This window comes from Hyperolius riggenbachi, chromosome 7 (genome assembly GCF_040937935.1).
Source record: "Hyperolius riggenbachi isolate aHypRig1 chromosome 7, aHypRig1.pri, whole genome shotgun sequence".
In the NCBI taxonomy this organism is placed as follows: domain Eukaryota; kingdom Metazoa; phylum Chordata; class Amphibia; order Anura; family Hyperoliidae; genus Hyperolius; species Hyperolius riggenbachi.
In genome coordinates this window covers 262020543-262039535 of record NC_090652.1, presented here as the reverse complement: position 1 = coordinate 262039535, position 18993 = coordinate 262020543, and the positions used below count along the sequence as shown (strand labels likewise).

Here is an 18993-nt window from a genome sequence, read left to right as displayed (position 1 = left end):
TTCATGCTGTCCAGCCTGTTGAGGGACCCCCGTATAAAAAAAAACTCAAGGGGAATGAGCTGTACTGGGTGGCCACGCTGCTAGACCCTCGGTATAGGCACAAAGTGGCGGACATGTTACCAACTCACCTGAAGGCAGAAAGGATGCAGCACTTGCAGAACAAGCTGGCAACTATGCTTTACAGTCCGTTTAAGGGTGATGTCACAGCACAACGGAGTAAAGGTACCACTGCCAGTAATCCTTCTACCATGTTCACGCAGGCAAGGACAGGACGCTCCAGCGATCTCATGGTGATGTTGGACATGCGGACATTCTTTAGTCCAACGCCTCGCCTTAGCGCTTCCGGATCCACCCTCCACCAACGCCTGGACCGGCAGGTAGCCGACTACCTGGCCTTAAGTGTGGATATAGACACTGTGAGCAGCGATGAACCCTTGGACTACTGGGTGCGCAGGCTTGACCTGTGGCCAGAGCTGTCCCAATTTGCCATCCAACTTCTGTCTTACCTTGCCGCAAGTGTCCTGTCAGAAATGACCTTCAGCGCAGCTGGAGGCATTGTCACTGAGAAGAGAAGTCACAAAAGTGTTCAGTACCTGACCTTTATCAAAATGAATGAGGCATGGATCCCGGAGGCCTACTGCCTGCCCCAAGACTAAGTCACTCCCCACACAGCATCTCTGCCCGCAGGCCGCTTGACTGCCTTCACCGCCACCACCAACAGGGTCTAGGACTCCAGGCGGTCCCAAACGATCATTATTTTTATTATTATTATTGATTTACAGTACATCCATATTTTATATTGTTGCTTTCACTTACAGCAGGTAGTAGAAATATGACAGAACTGCCAGGTTTTGGATTAGTCTATCTCCTCATTGGGGATTTTTAGTATTTTGCTTATTTTTTTTTGCAAAAGCAATCCCTGGAAGGGATCTATACAAAGATGCACTGAGAATCCCACCATAAGGAGGTGGGCTAATCCAAAACTTGCCAGTTCTGTCAGATGCCTACTGCCTACTATTAGTGACAGCAACATAGGAGAAAAGTAATTTATAGCTCAATTCACTCTGGGAGAAATGTACTTCTTAGATATACATGTTTACATGTATTTTACATTTTAAAATGTTTGTGATAGTTGTCCTTTAAAGTGACTCTGCAGAGAAAAAAAATCTTATGATGTAGTGATTTGTATGTGTAGTACTGATAATTAATTGAACATTAGTAGCAAAGAAAATAATTTTTAGATAGCTTTTTTTTAAATAAAATTACATCATACTGTTATACTTGCAATTATAAGCCACACTCTGTTTTGTAAACGATAAAACAAGCAGAGCTAATGACCCTTTCAACTTCCCTACAGTAAAAATCTTATCTAAATCTGTCTCTGACTGTGTCTTTGATGTATAAGTTCTCCAAAAGACAGCAACCCAAATTGGTTGGAGAGCTCAGAGAAGCTCTTTTGCATAGATAACAACTGAAGTTTCTTAAGGGCTGGTTCACACGGACGTCTGTGCTGTGTCCGCGTTTATAAGCGTTAAACCTCTGAACGGCGAATGACATGAATCGTCATGTCGTTTGAACAGCGGCTGACAAAACTGTTTGCATGTGGTTGTCAGCGTTCGAGAGAGCATTCGCGTTCAAAAGTGTTTGATAGCTTCCCTATGAATTCTGGTCCATTTCCTGTCAACCGCATACCTCCAGGACGTTGTTCGCGTGCTTACGGCGGCCATTGTACGCGTTTACCACTGACGTTTGCCAAAAGCAGCCGTCAATAGAAGTCGCATGAGGCGTCCGAATGAATGCCATCTACCTCGACGCTGAAAAAAACTTGCACAACTGCTAACAGACGATACTAACAAACGCTCTCATAGAAACCTATTACGAGCGGTTAAAGTGAATGGGGTACCCTTTTAAAAATAAAAAAGTCAGATACTCACCTAAGGAGAGGGAAGGCTCGGTCCTAATGAGACTTCCCTCTCCTCTCCCGATGCCCGGTCCCGCTCAGGATCCCCGTAACAGTATTCGACCAGTTCGGTCAAATACTGCCACTTCCGCCGTTGAAGGGAGGTTTCGGAAGTCTTTGGGAGCACTCGGACTCCCGAAGATGGGCCGCTCCATACTGCGCATGTGCGAGCGCCCTTTATGACGCATTTGCGCGGGTCTATGATGCACGCGCGTGCGTGCAGAATGGAGCAGCCCATCTTCGGGAGCCCGAAGTCAACCGCGGGGGGGGGGATTTGAATGGAGGATCCACCGGGCACCGGGAGAGGAGAGGGATGGCTCATTAGGACCGAGCCTTCCCTCTCCTTAGGTGAGTATCTGACTTTTAAAAAAAAAAATAATCGGTACCCATTGGCTTTAAAATGCGACCTTTAAATGAACAAAAATACCGACGGCAGATGTTCATGTGAACCGGCCCTAACCCTTCCTGTACTGGAAACAATATTAGACTCATATCTGTACTACTAATGTTCTATTTCTCAGCTGTACTACACATACAATTCATTATCTCATAACTTTATTTTCACTTTAGATTCCCTTTAAGTTCATGAAGTTTCCTAAGATAGCCTAACTTACAAAGTCCCAGCACCAAGGCACCACCATGGCGTCTCTGCGCGCCATACCCTTTCTGCAGCTAGAATTACACTTTAAGGATGCAGTGATTTCCTGTAAGTGGAAAACAAATCTTACAATATCAAGCCTATTTATGGGCCACCTGCCAACTCTTACATAGCAGCAGCAACAGCTTTCAGAGCTGATGTTCTGGCAGAGAGAGAGAGAGAGAGAGAGAGAGAGAGAGGATAATGCCCCTCTAGCCGTCCACTGCTTGCTAACGAGAGAACACAGGACCCTGTTTAGTTGATGATAGAGCCTCGCCCTTTTCTTGCTGCATTCTATCTGAGAGGATAGCGACTCCGCTGGAAGCCTAGCAGGTACCACTCTAAAAGCCACTCGCATCCTTGTGGCCTCTGTGCAGCTGCTGCGTTTTAATAGCTGGTTTCTGGAGACTGGTTATGCATCCGCTTGCTGAATGATGATCATTATGTCTGGCTTTTTCAATTCTTAATGATTTCATGGCTTTGGAATCCTGTCTCTGTGTTGAGTATTTATGCCTGTGTGAATGAACAGTGCAGAGCAGTCTAATCTGAGACAGAACTGAACCAAATGACACAAGGAAAAGTAAGTTCTGGTTTGCTATTGGCAATCACATTTTCCTTATTTTGGCAGAACAGATATTCATGGTTGGATGCAAAGAGCCTCAATCTGTTTTGCAGCTATAGAGTAATACTGTTACTATTACTAGGTAAAATATTGACGGAATCAAATATTTCATGTGGGTTTATTATGAATCTTATGCTGTTATGATGTTTGGTGTGCTGTGGTTTCTGTTTATAATTGTTCAGATTACACGCTGACGCCATCGTATGTTAAAAATTGATGGAGAGTGGAGGTCCCAAGGGTCAGTGCCTCACTTTGTATTCAATTTCAGCATTTCATAATACGTAAATTTAATAATATGATGCCTTAAACGACCTATATAACGAAACATTGTAAAATTAAAATACATGCATATAAATTATACATATAAATAGGCATAGTAAATTACATTTTTTTTTCTATGTTGCTGTCACTTATTAAAAAATTATTTAGTTTATCTTCTCGTGGATATTCTCACAGTTTTACCTTTATTCTTTACAAAATCACTCTCTGCACTCTAAGGACTTATACTATGATGCTGGCCACCCTCCACACTCATATCCACACTATTTTGGAAGTTGGACTGAGCAATTGCCTTTCAGTAAGTGCTTTTGAAAACAAAGAAATACTTGAGAAACCCCCCATAATGAAATGAACTATTCCCAAACATGTCAGATTTTCAGTACTTACTGTAAGTCACATAACCATAGAAAAAAATGAATTTATAGTGCATTTTATTCTAGGAAAAATCTAAATTTTATATGCAAATATTTTAATTTTTCACACGTTCGATGTGAGAGTTGTCCTTTAAAAGTTCTTATGGAGTTAGTGAACTTATATTTACATATAGATAAAATGGTAAAAATGTCCATTTAGCAGAGTTTCTTGTTTGAGTCCTACTTTAAAAAGGAGCTGTCAGCCATACTATTATTATTATTATTATTATTATTAAGTATTTATATAGCGCCGACATATTACGCAGCGCTGTACAGTGTATATATATATCTTGTCACTAACTGTCCCTCAAAGGAGCTCACAATCTAATCCCTACCATTGCCATATGTCTATATTATGTATTGGAAGTACTGTAGTCTAGGGACAATTTTTTTTTATGGGGAGCCAATTAACTTATCCGTATGTTTTTGGAATGTGGGAGGAAACCGGAGTGCCCGGAGGAAACCCACGCAGACACGGAGAGAACATACAAACTCTTTGCAGATAGTGCCCTGGCTGGGATTCGAACCAGGGACCCAGCGCTGCAAGGCGAGAGAGCTAACCACTACGCCACCGTGCTGCCCGATACTATCTCAGAAAACAAAACAAACCACATATATAAGTAGATAAATACTTGCTCTACTTACATAACATTTGTATTGCATTGTCCACGTTTTGCTTTTAGTGATTTTAACTGTGTCTATCTTGAAGCCAATCCTGATGTCATTTCCTCCCTTACTCTCTTCTGCCTGATTGTGTATGCATTGCCCGCCCCCCCTCCCAGTCTTCAAGCACTCCCACCCAGCTCTTCAATAGAAAGTGCATTGTCTCAGCATGATAAATATTGGCCAATCCGAGAGGTGTGGGAGGGAAAACCGGGGGAAAGAGGCTTCAGTTAATCAGGCTGCATTAGTAAAGTCTGAGAGCAAAATAAAGAAGCAAAAAAGTCAACCCAGCATGCCCTGCAACTTCCTTTGTGCGGCAATGTACCAAATAAGTCAGGTAAACTAGAGAATGATTATGTATCAAGAAAAGTAATATTGATTTTAACTTTTGGATTGCGTAGTTAGCATCCCTATTACTTGTTTACCAGATAAAAATAAAGAATTGATTTTTTATTTTATGCCCGACAGTTACACTTTAAAAAACTGGCATGTGTCACTACTATTTTTTTTTTTTTATTATTATTATTATTATTTGTTACTAGTACATATGCCATGGGCAGTCCTTACTCTGACTTCTACTCATTGGCTTGATTTACTAAAGGCCTCTTTGCAGATCGTGTAAACCCCACCTGGATTTTTAAAAATTGTCTGCTGTCAAGTGATTAAATATGGCAGCATTCACCTGAGTCCTACTGACAGAGTGTGTGGATTGCCATACAAGGATGTTATACAGGGTGTCATACAAAGAGTGGGGGATGTGGGCAGTGTAAGGCACAGGGTCAGCGGTAGACATAGAATGACCACGGGGAGCCTGAGGGAGTGGCAAGAAAGGCACCATCCAGTGATTTCTAGGTTCGCCTCTTCTCTGACCATTTCTTTCATAAGACAAGTCAAAGAATATGTGTGCCTCAAAAGCATTGCACAAGTTCATAATGCTTGCCAAAAGTTGCACATAGAACTAGCTTGCCCAGAAAAACTTGTATAATTTCATATGCACCCTAGAATATATGGGGGGCATCTATAGTACCTATTATAAAATAAAGTTGATTCACATCTGTAGAAATTTTAAAGCCACCGTTAATCTTGTACTTTGCTCACTGAGAAATATCCATTACCCTCGATTGAAGATATTTTCACCTTTCTGGCTGGCAGACATACATTAAGCAAAATTGATCTCTCGTGGGCTTGCTTACAAATGGAAGCAGAGGAAGATATCAAGTAGTCCTTTACCATTGATACATAAAAAGGATTGCAAAAGTACAACAGATTAGTTTTTGGCTTTCTTTCAACAATAACCTGTAACGATTGTGGAACTTTCTCCGTGTGCAGCGCACAATGCGTGCGCTGATACGGCGGAAATCCTCCACAAGCGTATAATTGCAGGCACCCAGCAAAAGGTGCTACGCACCCGTAGAGGGAAATTCCTGTCGGCAGATGGCGCTGGGGAGTGCAGAGGAACCAATCCTCTGTACCTCCACAAATGCCAGACAGGAATTGTACGAAGCACAGAACGCAATCGCAAGAGAGGCGATTGCGAATGAGACGAGCAAAGGGACAGGTTGTATGTGTGTGCGCCAACCTAGTCGCCACCCCGCGACAGTGCACACACAACAGCAGATATGAAACAGGAACGCGATCACGAGAGGTGCGATCGCCAGACGTGACACAAGGCAGATCAGATCAGAATACGAGGTTAGCAAAGGCACAGCAAATAATACAATGAGGAGATACGGAAAACAACAAACGCTAGCTAACCGCGAACACCGCACTCATTCGCAACAGTGCACGCGGTAATGCGCGGTATCCACGTGATAAGCACAATAGAGACAAGCACGCCTAACTAACCATTGACAGACAAACATGAAACAGAGGACGCGAGCGCTTGCTCAACGGTTACCTCACCGAGCCTCCAGCAAGCGCTCGGAGCAGACAAGACAGACACACGAAAACAGGAACAGGCGGGAGATAGGATCCACAGCACTAGCGAAAGTGACTAGCGCGATCCAGGTACAGAGTAGCAGAACAGAAGGATCCACAGCACTAGCGGAAAGTGGCTAGCGCGATCCCGGTAGACAGAACAGAAGGATCCACAGCGCTGGCGAAAAGTGGCTAGTGCGATCCAAGGAGACAGAACAGAAGGATCCACAGCGCTAGCGAAAAGTGGCTAGCGCGATCCAATGAGACAGAACAGAAGGATCCACAGCGCTAGCGAAAAGTGGCTAGTGCAATCCAATGAGACAGATCAGAAGAGATAGCTGGTAGCAACCGCTGCACCAGCTATACTCCAAGAACAGAGATCAGAACCATTTCCTGTCGACCACCGTTGGGACAGGACAATGGCAACAGAACAAACAAACAGATAAGCAATCCTAACTACACTAAGGAAACCTGCCTAGTGCAGTTTTCCAGGAATTACTCTAAGCTGATCTTCAAACAAAGAGCATGGCTGACACTCTCCAGAGTGTTTCACAGGAAGGAATCCATATGAACAGCAAAGCATTGTGGGAAAGACATAGTACTTATAGTACACACCTCCAATGAATGTGGCCAGGCAATTTTCATAACAACGAATGCAAATTCCTCTGCAAGCACAAGCTGCAAAACTGACAGAAGCTCTTCTTTCCAGAGTCCTGCAGCATGCAAACGTAAACAATGGTCAAAAAGCTGCCTGCCTGCACAGGCAGCTGAGCAAATCATCACATAACCAAGTTCTTTAGTGCAATCCTCTTATAGACAAAGAAACAATAGAGCATTAACCACTTCACCCCATTGGGGTTTTTACCCTAACGGACCAGAGCAATTTTCACCTGCCAGTGCTCCTCCTTTTTGTTTGCCAATAACTTTATTACTACTTATAACAACAAAATAATCTATACCTTGTTTTTTTGGCACCAATTAGGCTTTCTGTGGGTAGTACACTTTGCTAAGAATTTTTTTTATCCTAAATGCATTTTAATGGAGAAAATAAGAAAATAATTGAAAAAAATAATTATTTCTCAGTCGGCCATTATAGTTTTAAAATAAAACGTCCTCCTGTGGATAAAACCCACACATTGTATTTGCCCAGTTGTCCCGATTATTAAACCATTTAAATTATGTCCCTATCACAATGTATTGCGACAATATATTATTTGCAAATACAGGTGTTATTCTTCTGTGTTGTTTTTTTTTTTGTCCTGTCCATAAATACAAGCCCCTATGTAGTAAAGTGATAGTAATATTCCCTCATAAAATGTACATTATATAGATTGAAATAAAGAAAATTATTGTTTTTTTTTTTTGGGGGGGGGGCTGGGCTTTGGAAGTGTAAGTTATTAATTGTATTAAAATGCAATAGGTGTATGTGTATGTATTTGCCTATATGTGTAATTTTACTTTTTGGCCACTAGATGGTGCTAGTGAACACTCTCCTATTTTTTAGGAAGTGTTCACTGTTATTTTTTTACATTTTACTAAACTATGACTGTTTCCTGTTTTGTGAATGGATGTGGCCGCTGTTGGGGTAAAGTCCATTTATTTCATTCCAGGCATTGCACTTGTGTAGAGGACTGCTCGGTCCTCTTCCCCAATTACAGATTGCGGTGTCCTGATGGTTAACGGCGGTGGGGGGGGGGGGGGAGCGCACACGTGCAGAGTGGCAGTGGGAGCGAGCAACTTATTAAAACGTCCTGGAGCCCTTAACAGGCTCATACAGGACGTTTTAATAAGTAGGCATGTCATAAAGTGGTTAAAGGACAACTATCGATTAAAGAGGAGCTTAAGCCTAAACAAACATACTGTTACTAAGCTACATTAGATATATTAATTCAAATAGATAGGGATTATAATCTCTTACCCACCCTGTTTTAAAAGAACAGGCAGATGTTTGATTTCACGCGGGCAGCCATCTTTTTGTTTGAAAGGAGGTGACAGGGAGCATGAGACACAGTTCCAACTGTCCTGTGTGCTGATCACCCCTCCCAGTTGCTAGGCAACATGAATAACAACATAGGAAATTCCATCATGCTTTGCACAGCAGCAGGGAAAAAAAGCCCGGGCAGTTTTCTTTGATGGGACAGAGCTTAGCTAAAAATGCAGCTAAATATGATGCTTTGGTAAGAAAAACAAAGTTCTGATGCTGTGAAACTGTTAAAGAAACACCAAGCCTTTTCAGTGCTGCTGTGTAGATTTTTAGTCCGGAAGTTCACTTTAAAGCAACTTTTTTTTTTTTAAATACTGTATGTTATGGCACACATTACCACAAGTTCTATGAACAATGTCTTTCCTCACACCGCGCTGCCTCTGTGCTGTAAAATCATCCCCAAGCCTGAAGATACAAAAGATGTTGGGCTCTGCAGGACTGGACCATGTGCAGCAATGTGTATTTATTGTCTTCACTTCTCTGACTGGTTATCTCACTTATCTGACCCCCAGCAGGCTTAGCACAGAATAGCAAGAGCTTTGAAAGTGTCATGCTGCAGAGCCAGAAGTGTAGTCAGTCAAGAGTGGTGTACACGTGTCTCCGACTGCTAGTTATATTACAGCAATATTACAGCACATCTAGCTCCCTGTTACCTCTTCTGATTAGCTTGTTTTCCTCAGACTCTCTTGCATGCTGTGAGGAGAACACAATGAAGAATATTTGTGAGTTGAGGAGTGATGGATGATTTTAAAGCAGATAGAGAGAACTGTGGGAATAAATAGCGTGACCCTAGCACTTGTGATAAAGTGAACCCTAATACAGAGTATTAAAATAAAAGTTGCTTTTTATCAATAGTTGTCCTTTAAATTGTACCCCTTGGGAGTACATACCTTGAGATGGGGAAGCCTCTGAATTATAAGAGGCTTCCCCTGTCCTGAAGCACAGAGGATCCAGGGCTGGGACACCTGAAGATCTCCTTGTTGGGCGCTTGTCGGCATGCGCGCATGTGCACTAGCGGCTCCCCACTTGGGCTCTGGCGGAAATAGCCCACCCTGATCGGGTCCGCTCTACTGTGCAGGCTCAAGCTGTCTGTGCCTGTGCAATACAGTGGACCCGATCAGACTTGAAATCTTCCACTGGAGCCCGAGCGGAGAGCCAATACTGCACCTGGACCAGTCCAGTAGGAAAAAGTAAATATTATTGCCAGCTTCTGCTCCAGGCTGCCAACGCCGGTTTGGGCTGTTGGAGGGAGACAGAGGAAGCCTCATTAGGATCCAGAGGCTTTCCCCTCCCAAGGTTAGTTCCCCCCATGGGCACTTTTTCTCCCTACAGATTTTCTTTAAGTCTTGTGTAAGGCGCACAAAAATATAATCAATATATTTATGGTCTTTATGGTACAAAGTTTTCGCTAATATGAAGGTTTTGCACTTGTATGCATGGAAACGATGTATGTATTTTTGCATGCATCACATGTTTCTCTCCGTTACAACACACAAGGCTTGACCTCATGATTTTAGCCAAGATAACGCACAAGGTGTGGTGGAAAAATGCTGCATTGCTGTACGTTTTCACACTTGCAGGAATTGCTTTAGATGTGAATGAACCCATTGAATTACAAAGAGTGTAATGTGACCTTGCATGCAGGGGAAAATGTGTGCAAACCTGTTAAAGAGACTCTAAAGTCTCAAAAAAAAACATGTTTTTACTTAAGTAACTTGATAAGCACTAATGCCCTACCTAAAACGCTGCATCCCCGTGGCTAAAATCACTATTAAACCCCCCGAAATCCCTGGGGGGAGATTTGCGCAGCGCTTCCTGTAGAGGCAGAGCTTTGGGCTTTAGCTCTGCCTCTACTCCTATCAATCGGCGCTGATCGCTGCCTCCTCCCGCCCCTCTCTGTCATCTTTCACTGAGAGGGGCGGGGGAGAGGCGGTGATTAGCGCTGATGACGAGAATGGAGGCAGAGCTAAAGCCCAAAGCTCTGCCTCTACAGGAAGCGCTGCGTAAATCTCCGCCCAGGGATTTCAGGGGGATTAATAAGGATTTCAGCCACAAGGGCCTCCCCCAGCAGCTAAATCCATGACCAAAAAAGTCGTGGATTTTTGCACTGGGATTTGGACAGGTTTAATAGCGATTTCAGCCGCGGGGATGCAGCGTTTTAGGTAGGGCATTAGTACTTATAAATTTAGTTAAGTAAAAACATGTTTTTTTGAGACTTCAGAGTCTCTTTAATGCTGGGCATACACAGTAAGTTTATGCGCCGGTATTGAGCAAGCGGCTCGATGCTGGCACGTCACAGCTCATCCTCGCGTGCGCACGGATCGATTACCGCTCTTCCCCGCGGGCATGCCTTATCAGCCGCTCGATTCCCCGCTATTGTCCGCCCGCGGGGATTGAACGGGGAATCTATCCGGCGGGTCATCGGACCTGTCGGATATTATCAATCGAGCCATCAGCGGCTCGATTGATAAGGAAACAAACTTACCGTGTATGCCCAGCATAAGTGTGAACCCTGCCTAATGATTAGCCAATTTGAGCACTTCCATGTAGTATGAGAGCTTACCGGCAATCTGTTCATAGTATTCTAAAACGGTTTGCCCTCATACTACATGGAGGTGGTAAAACTGGTCAGTGACTGCCCAATCAAAATTGGATGTTAATATGCACACTACAAATCTACCAGATTCAGTCCATCTATGGGAGTGGCCATCTACTGTTGGAATAAGTGGGAATGGATGCCATTGACTTTGGGTCACTACTGGAGTTAATGTTCTTAGTTGTTGTGGATGTACATTCTGAAATTAAGAATGCAGCTTTGAACCAAAGCACTCAGCTACTAATGGTTTGCTTGAAAGATTTATTCAAATCGGGCTTTTAGCTCCATCGCTCCATGGAAAATGTCACGACTGCTTTATCCATTTACAATTCATTTCATGCTCTGGCCAGCTGTGCATCAGTAGTATTATTTCTGGGCTGCAAGCTGAGGGTTCAGTTGGACTTATTCAAATTAGATTTAAGTTGTCATGTAAGGAATTTGCTATTGAAATTTTGCAGAGACATGGGTTACAAAGTTTTGTGACAGCTCAATTCTAGACATGCTGTGATGTCCACCATCCTGAAGCCGCACTTACGTCACAGCCCTGATCAAACAGTCCCATCCAGCTTGTCCATGCAGCAGAGAGAGAGCTGGATGGGTGGGCTGGATGGGCATTCCCATCCAACCCACCCATCTAGCTCCCTGTGTTCCAGGGAGGAGGGGATAGTAGCATCAGCACTGCTCTAGGATGGAGTGCACAGGTTCATTAACTCATTAAAGTAAATCTGAAGCAAAAATTAAACAAACAAAAAAAGATACTTACCTAAGTATAGGGAAGGCTCTGGGTCCTACAGAGCCTTCCCATTCCTCTCTTCATCCTCTCATTCCCCCACAAGGTCCTCCGTTTAAATCTCCCACCGCGAGGTGTCAGAAGTCTTAGGGAGCCCGAGTTCTCCTAAAGATGGGCGGCTCTGTACTGCGCACGTGCGAGCAGGGGCGCTCGCTCATGTGCAGTATGGAGTGGCCTGTCTTCGGGAGAACTTCCGAAGCACACCCGGAGCAGAAGAGAGCAGTCTCCAACCAATCGGTCGGAGACTGCTAACGGGGGAGCCAGGGCAGTAACACCGAGATGAGGAGAGGAAGGCTCTGTAGGACTCAGAGCCTTCCCTCTCCTTAGGTAAGTATATGTTTTTTTTTTTTATTATTTTCACTTCAGTTAACCTGTGACAACCACCTCTCAGCACACACGTGCCTCTAGGCTCATGCCAAGTGTGCCTAGCGCTAAGTACAGCCCTAAATAGTTTCTATTCCAATTTCTTGTGAAGTGGGGAAACTGTCCATTCACGGAAAGGCAAACTAGGTAATGTCTTTGCTCTTTGGAGTCTGAGCTGAGCAATGATCTCACTTACTGTTTGTTCTACCGCAGGTCAGAAGGAAGTGTTTACTGCAGATATTCCAGCATTGTAAGAGTAGTGAATCAGAACAGCTACTGCAAGAAATGCATCTCAATTAGCAGATGTCACTTAAGTGCAGAACTCCAGCTAATTGTTCTGTTTGCTTTACTGAAGTAAAGCAGTGAAATTACTTTATTGTGTTTGTTCAAGACACAAGTAGGGTGTGTCTGTTGCCTTAAAGTGTACCAGAGACGAACATTAATAAAAGATTTCTATATACCTGGGGCTTCCTCCAGCCCCCTCCACACCGATCTCTCCCACGCTGTCTTCCTCCGCCTCCTCATTGTTCTGTTACAAGCCTTGTAAGTTTAGCCAGTCGGGGTCAGTCGGCGTATGCGCAGTGTGGCTGCCCACGCCCCCCACCCTCTTGCTCCCGCTGGGAGCATACTGCACCTCCCCCACAGGGTCCTCCATTTAAATCTCCCACCGCAAGAGGCGTCAGAAGTCTTCGGGAGCCCGAGTGCTCCTAAAGATGGGCGGCTCTGTACTCCGCAGTAACACTGCGCAGGTGCAGGGCGGGGCACGCGGCCGAGCTGTGCATGGGCAGTGCGCCCCCAACTGGTCCAACTTATGGGGCTTGTAATGGGACAACGAGGAGGTAGGGGAAGACGGCGTAAGAGCGATCGGTGCGAAGGGGGCTGGGGAAGCACCAGGTATGTATAAATCTTTTATCAATGTTCATCTCTGGTTCGTCTCAGGATCACTTTAAAGTCTAGTGTTTTTTTTTTTTCTTTTTTAATGCGTATTATGTGGATTATTTGATACATTGCAATACACAAAGCCTTGTTACACATAAACCATTTTTTGCGTTATCAATTATTTGTTTCCTGTCTGGCTAGCTGGGTTTGCAATGCTGTCTTCTTGTGTCAGTGTCAGATGCTGCCTGACTTAAAGTGAATCCGAGATGAACTTTCACTCATTGCATAATTATGTTTCTCTCCTATTGTTTATAGGGCATTCCTCAAGCCAAATACTTTTTTGTTTTTATTTTAATACTCTAATTCCCAATAAACTACACAAGCCATGCCCACAGGTTTTCAGAGAGCCAAGGCACTTTCAGACAGTAGCAAGGGCTCATGGGAGCTCAGTATGGGCAGGAGGAGGGGGAGGTATTACTAGCCAGAGATTTCAGAGGCAGAGAGGAGGAGGGAGGAGGAGGAGGGTGATTAGGTTTTTCTGCTCAAGATGCAGATAAGCCTGCGTCTGTGTAATGTTTAAAAACAACATGGCTGCTGTCATTGTATCACAGGAATAATCAATCATATGCTGTTAAAGCTGTTTGCAGCTAGATTTGCTGTGTAAACTATCTAAACTTTAGGTAACTTATATAGACAAGTTACTTGTTATAGTTAGTTTTTCATCTCGGATCCGCTTTAACTGTACAGAAGTTAATGTATGGTACAATCTTTCCCCCCATCCCATTGTTTCTCATATGAGGTTGCCAGGGAGGAGATGGGGAGCCAACAGCCAGTTTTTGCCTCTGAGCATAGATCTGACTCTACAACACATAGCTACTCTATTCTGCTGCACAGAGGCTCTCTCTTTGTGGCCAGCACTATAGATGTAATTTAGAAGAGTCTCATCAACAATTTCTGTCACATTCCTCCCTGCTTTGTGAGGATCAATGGATTTATCAGTGATTGACAGGTGGTGCTTGACTTAACTGAACAGACATCAATGCATGGTCCAATCTTTTCCCCCCTCTCATCATTTCCCATGTGAGGGTGTCAGGGAGGTTCTGGGGGAACAAACAGCCATTCTTTGCCTCTGAGCATAGAGCTGACCCTATGCACCCCTCCGTACTGCTGCTCAGCAATTAACTATGTCCTATTCCTCCCCGCGTTGTGTGTATCAAAGCATTTACCATTGATACACTCATTTTCATGGGAAATGCACGGGGACAACATTATACAAATAACATACTTAAAGGGAACCTGAAGCAAGTAAAATTATTTAAAATAAACACATGACGTAGCTGCAAATTAATATTACATACTAACCTCACCGTCAGTTCCTCTCAGAAGCTCGCCATTTTCCTCTTACAGTATTTTGTCAGAACTGAAATATACCAGTTCCTGTCAGTTATATATCAGTCAGTTACAACTGAATGTGCAAGGTAATGTCCATGTTTCCCTATAGCTCAAGCAGTTCATATTACAGTTTAACAGTGTGCTGACCAGGAAGCTGTTATGGAGTAATGGCAATTTTAAAATGGAGGATGGAGAATTCCATTGATCACAGTGAACAAACAGGAGGCAGGAGAGGAGAAAGAGATTGAAGAGGAGACTACACGGGAGGTAAGTATGACTTGTGTATGGTTATTTTTATTTTTTATTTTCAATTCAGGTTCTCTTTATAGTAAACCTGAACCGAGTAAAATTATTTAAAATAAACATAATTTACCTTCAAATGAATATTACATACTTAGCTCGCCATCAGTTCCTCACAGAAGCTCACCATTTTCTTCTAACGACGATCCCTTCCAGTTCTAACAAGATTTTGTCAGAACTGAAATATTTCAGTTTCTGCCAGTTATATATCAGTTGCTATCAGCTATAACTAAAGACAACTGGTGATGAACAAGGTAATGTCCATATTTCTCTATGGCTCAAGTGGGCGATGTTACAGTTTAACATTGAGCTGACCAGGAAGCTGTTATGGGGTAATAAACATTTTCAAAATGAAGGACGGAGAATTCCATTGATCACAGTGGGCAAACAGGACGCAGGAGAGGGGAAAGAGATTGATGAGTAGACTCGACGGGAGGCAAGTATGACGTGTGTATGTTTATTTTGACTTATAATTTTCAAATCAGGTTTGCTTTGATGTATGTTTACAAAAAGGTTAAATAAAAACAAGTTAGAAATAGAGTCTTATTACAAAGACAAACACTTTTATCGTGCTTTTCTCCTGCGGACTCAAAGCGCCAGAGCTGCAGCCACTAGGACGCGCTCTATAGGCAGTAGCAGTGTTAGGGAGACTTGCCTAAGGTGTCCTACTGAATAGGTGCTGGCTTACTGAACAGGCAGAGCCAAGATTCAAACTCTGGTTTCCTGTGTCAGAGGAAGAGCCCTTAACCATTACACTATCCAGCCTCCAGCAGGTTGGGCTGATGTGTGTATGTGGCTTTAAAAAACAAACACACTGGGGAGGGTACTGTAGTTATGGATGGTTACATTTTCTATTACATAGTGAGCAGCTTCTGCAGAGTTGTAATTGCAATGCTGCCTACAGAGACGTGAAGTGCACCCGAGGCGAAGTGACATGATGAGATAAACATGTGTATGTGCAGTGCAAACCATATACATAACCAGGCTCTTTTACTTGCTTTATTTTGCTGCATGAAAGAGTTAATTTTTAGGCATGGGATGGAAGTGACAGCTTCTGTCTTGTCTGTACCTTGTTGGGAATTATAGTAAACACCACTGATAAGCTAATTACAGCCATAAACATTTTTTCTGGCAGAATACAACTTCTGAGAGCAGAGAAATGTAAAGTACATGAACTATTGACCTTTTTTCTAACTCTGGGGCGCTTATTAAAGTAGGGATAGGTACTGTGAGGTGGGGGGGTCTTAGTGTTACACACTACTGGGGGGGGGGAGTCTAAGGGTAAACACCACCAGGGGGGAGTCTTAGGGTTAGGCTCCCCCAGGGGGGGGGGGGTCTTAGGGTTAAGTACCACCAGGGGCACCACCAGGGGGTTCTTAGTTTTACCCACTACGCTGATTGTAGCGATATTCTGCAATCAGCAATCCCCTGCGCCCTTTTTACAGTCGCCTTTATTTCCTGTATGCCATAGAGAGTTGGATAAGCAAGCTGCATTCCCATCCAGCCCATTCACCCACCTCTCTATGCTACATACATGGAGCCAGGCTAGTTAGAGCAGAGGGAGCATAGAGAGTGTGATGGGCAAGCTGCATTCCCATCCAGCTCACCCATCCAACTCTATTCTACATGCATGGAACCAGGCTGGTTATAGCAGAGGGGGCATAGAGAGTTGGATAGACAAGCTGCCTACCCATCCAGCTCATTCATCCTGCTTTCTATGCTACATGCCTGAAGTTGGACTGGTTATAGCTGGGAGAGTTGGATAGACAAGCTGCATTCCCATCCAGCCCATTTATCCACCTCTCTATGCTTCATGCATGGAGCCAGGCTGGTTACAGCAGAAGGAGCATAGAGAGTTGGATAGACAAGCTGCATTCCCATCCAGCCCATTTATCCACCTCTCTATGCTTCATGCATGGAGCCAGGCTGGTTATAGCTGAGGGAGCATAGAGAGTTGGATAGGCAAGCTGCATTCCCATTTAGACCAGGATAAATGTTTGCAATTGTCCCAGGTAGAACTCTAGCAGTACAGTAGGTCTAGATTTTTTTTGTTTGTCTGTTTGTTTTTTACATTTTATCTTTTACTTCAATGCCTTGTGAAGTGGAGAAACTGCCCATTCGCTTTCATGTGAAACTAGGTAACGCTTTTGGTTTTCAGAGCAGAGCAGAACAATAACCTCACTTACTGTTTGTCCAACCAGGGGCCAGGAGGAAGTGCTTACTGGAGACATTCCAGCATGGTAAATGTAGAGAATTAAAGTCTGGAATGGATAACAAGTGTAAGAAATTCCATTAAAATCTCAATTAGCAGATATTATTTGAGTGCAAAACTCCAGCTAATTGCCCTGTTTCCTTTACTGAAGAAGGCACATTATTGTACAAGAGATAAGTAAGACGTGTTTGTTGCTTTAATGCCCCAGATGAGGCGAGTGTTTTGCTTTTCATGTGCATATTTCATGTGTATTTTTCATATATTTTTTGGGTGAATTGCAATACACAAAGCCTTGTGCATTATGGATAAACCATTACTGCAATTTGACATTTTCATTACTGGCTAGCTGGATTTACAATGCTGTCTTATTATCTTATATATTAACCAATACGCTGCTTGGTTGAACTGAAGTCTATGCATGGTCCAATCTTTTCACCTTATCCCATCCTTTCCCATGTGAGGTTTTCAGGGAGGAGATGGGGGAGCCAGTAGCCACCCTTTGCCTCTAAGCATAGCGCTGCCCCTACTCCTCTGTACTGCTGTTCAAGGTGGAGATTGACCGGAGCAGAGGCAGAGCTAGTGCGCAAAGCTGTGTGGTTGGTGCACAAAGCTGTTGTCATTAGTCTAAAATTTCAGTGATATTCAGAGTTCTACAGTAAACTGTCATATCTTCTGATTGGTCCAGTACTGCCAAGTATTTCCGCAATTCAAGTGTAGTGATTGGCCTAAAATCATACATTTTAGGCAAATCACAGGACTCGGAAATACTTGATAACCTCCAGGGGCAGACCAAACTGATTGGGCTTTATGGTGCCATAGGCTACAGTCTTTAGTGATGATCGTAATGTGCTAATTATGAAATTTTGCGTAGATTTTTGCAATATGTTTTAAATGTAGAGGTTGTCTAGTGACACCATACAAGGAGGTGACCACTGGGCTTTGGTGATCTTAAATGTTACCTGCTATTGCTCTCCTCTCTTGGCTTTCCCCTGATCACTGCCCACATTTCCTGTTGTACTGGGACCAGGCTGCCCCTCATCAACCAAATTACTGATCAGTAAATGGTCCTTACGGTGCTCCGCTTCTTCTGTCCCCACCCTGCCGTTTGAGGGTGTTAGCTACTTAACTACGGAAGGGAAAGTTTATTGAGGGTATGGGGTACAACCGGGCCGCTCTGGGCCTACAGGGGAACGAGGAAACCCCCGGTGGGCCCCACCCCAAAGTCCCGATGCTGCACTCTGTGTGTGGTGCACACACAGACACTGGTGTCCCCAGGATCATGCAGTGTATCACTACAGAAGGCATACAGTTTATTGCTGGATGGAGGTGGAGGAGAGGATTTTGGCCCCGCCCAGCAATCGCAGCATGACAAATGCAGCTGGCATGGGAAATGTGGTCAGACCAGGACCCAAGATGGCCAGCAGACTTCAGGGAAGCAGCATGATAAGAAGTCACATGACTCATGTGTACACTTAAAGGGGTTCTTTCGCGAAAAAATTAGGCAGTTAAAAAATGTGACATATGACAGGTTTTGGGCCAGTCCATCTTTTTAAGGGGGATTCTCAGGGCTTTCTTTGTTTTCAACAGCATTTCCTGAACAGCAGTTTAACTGCCAAAATAGCAAGATACCAGCCAGCCTCCCTAATCACTTGCACACTATTATGTCAGTTAGATTTTGCAACTGTTGTTCAGGAAATGCTGTTGAAAACAAAGAAAGCCCTGAGAATCCCCCTTATGGACTGACCCAAAACCTGTCATCTGTCACATTTTTTAACTTCCTACTTTTTTTGCGAAATAACCCCTTTAACAGACAGCACAACTCTCAGCTGATCACAGGAGAGCAGCGCACAGAATTTCAGTTGAAAAGCCAATGAGTGCTGGCCGGAGGGAGATGCTGGGCTGTGAGGTAGAAGGAGCTCATGAGCAAGATGACACTGAGTCTGTGAGGAGAGACAGAAGGGAATAGCTCTGACAGAGGAAGAAAAG

General features: G+C 43.8%; 1 protein-coding gene across 2 annotated transcripts in view; it reads left to right on the top strand.

Annotated features, from left to right (window-relative positions):
* The first annotated feature begins 2775 nt into the window (after positions 1-2775).
* Positions 2776-18993, top strand: part of LOC137525000 (sodium channel protein type 2 subunit alpha-like) — a 173866-nt gene continuing 157648 nt past the window's right edge. The window contains exon 1 of one of the 2 annotated variants that reach the window (XM_068245616.1): positions 2776-2930. The gene's annotated coding sequence lies outside the window, so the exon portion shown is untranslated. Of the gene's footprint in view, positions 2931-3001; positions 3178-18993 lie in introns of those variants that run through there. The other variant, XM_068245617.1, reaches the window with a different exon arrangement.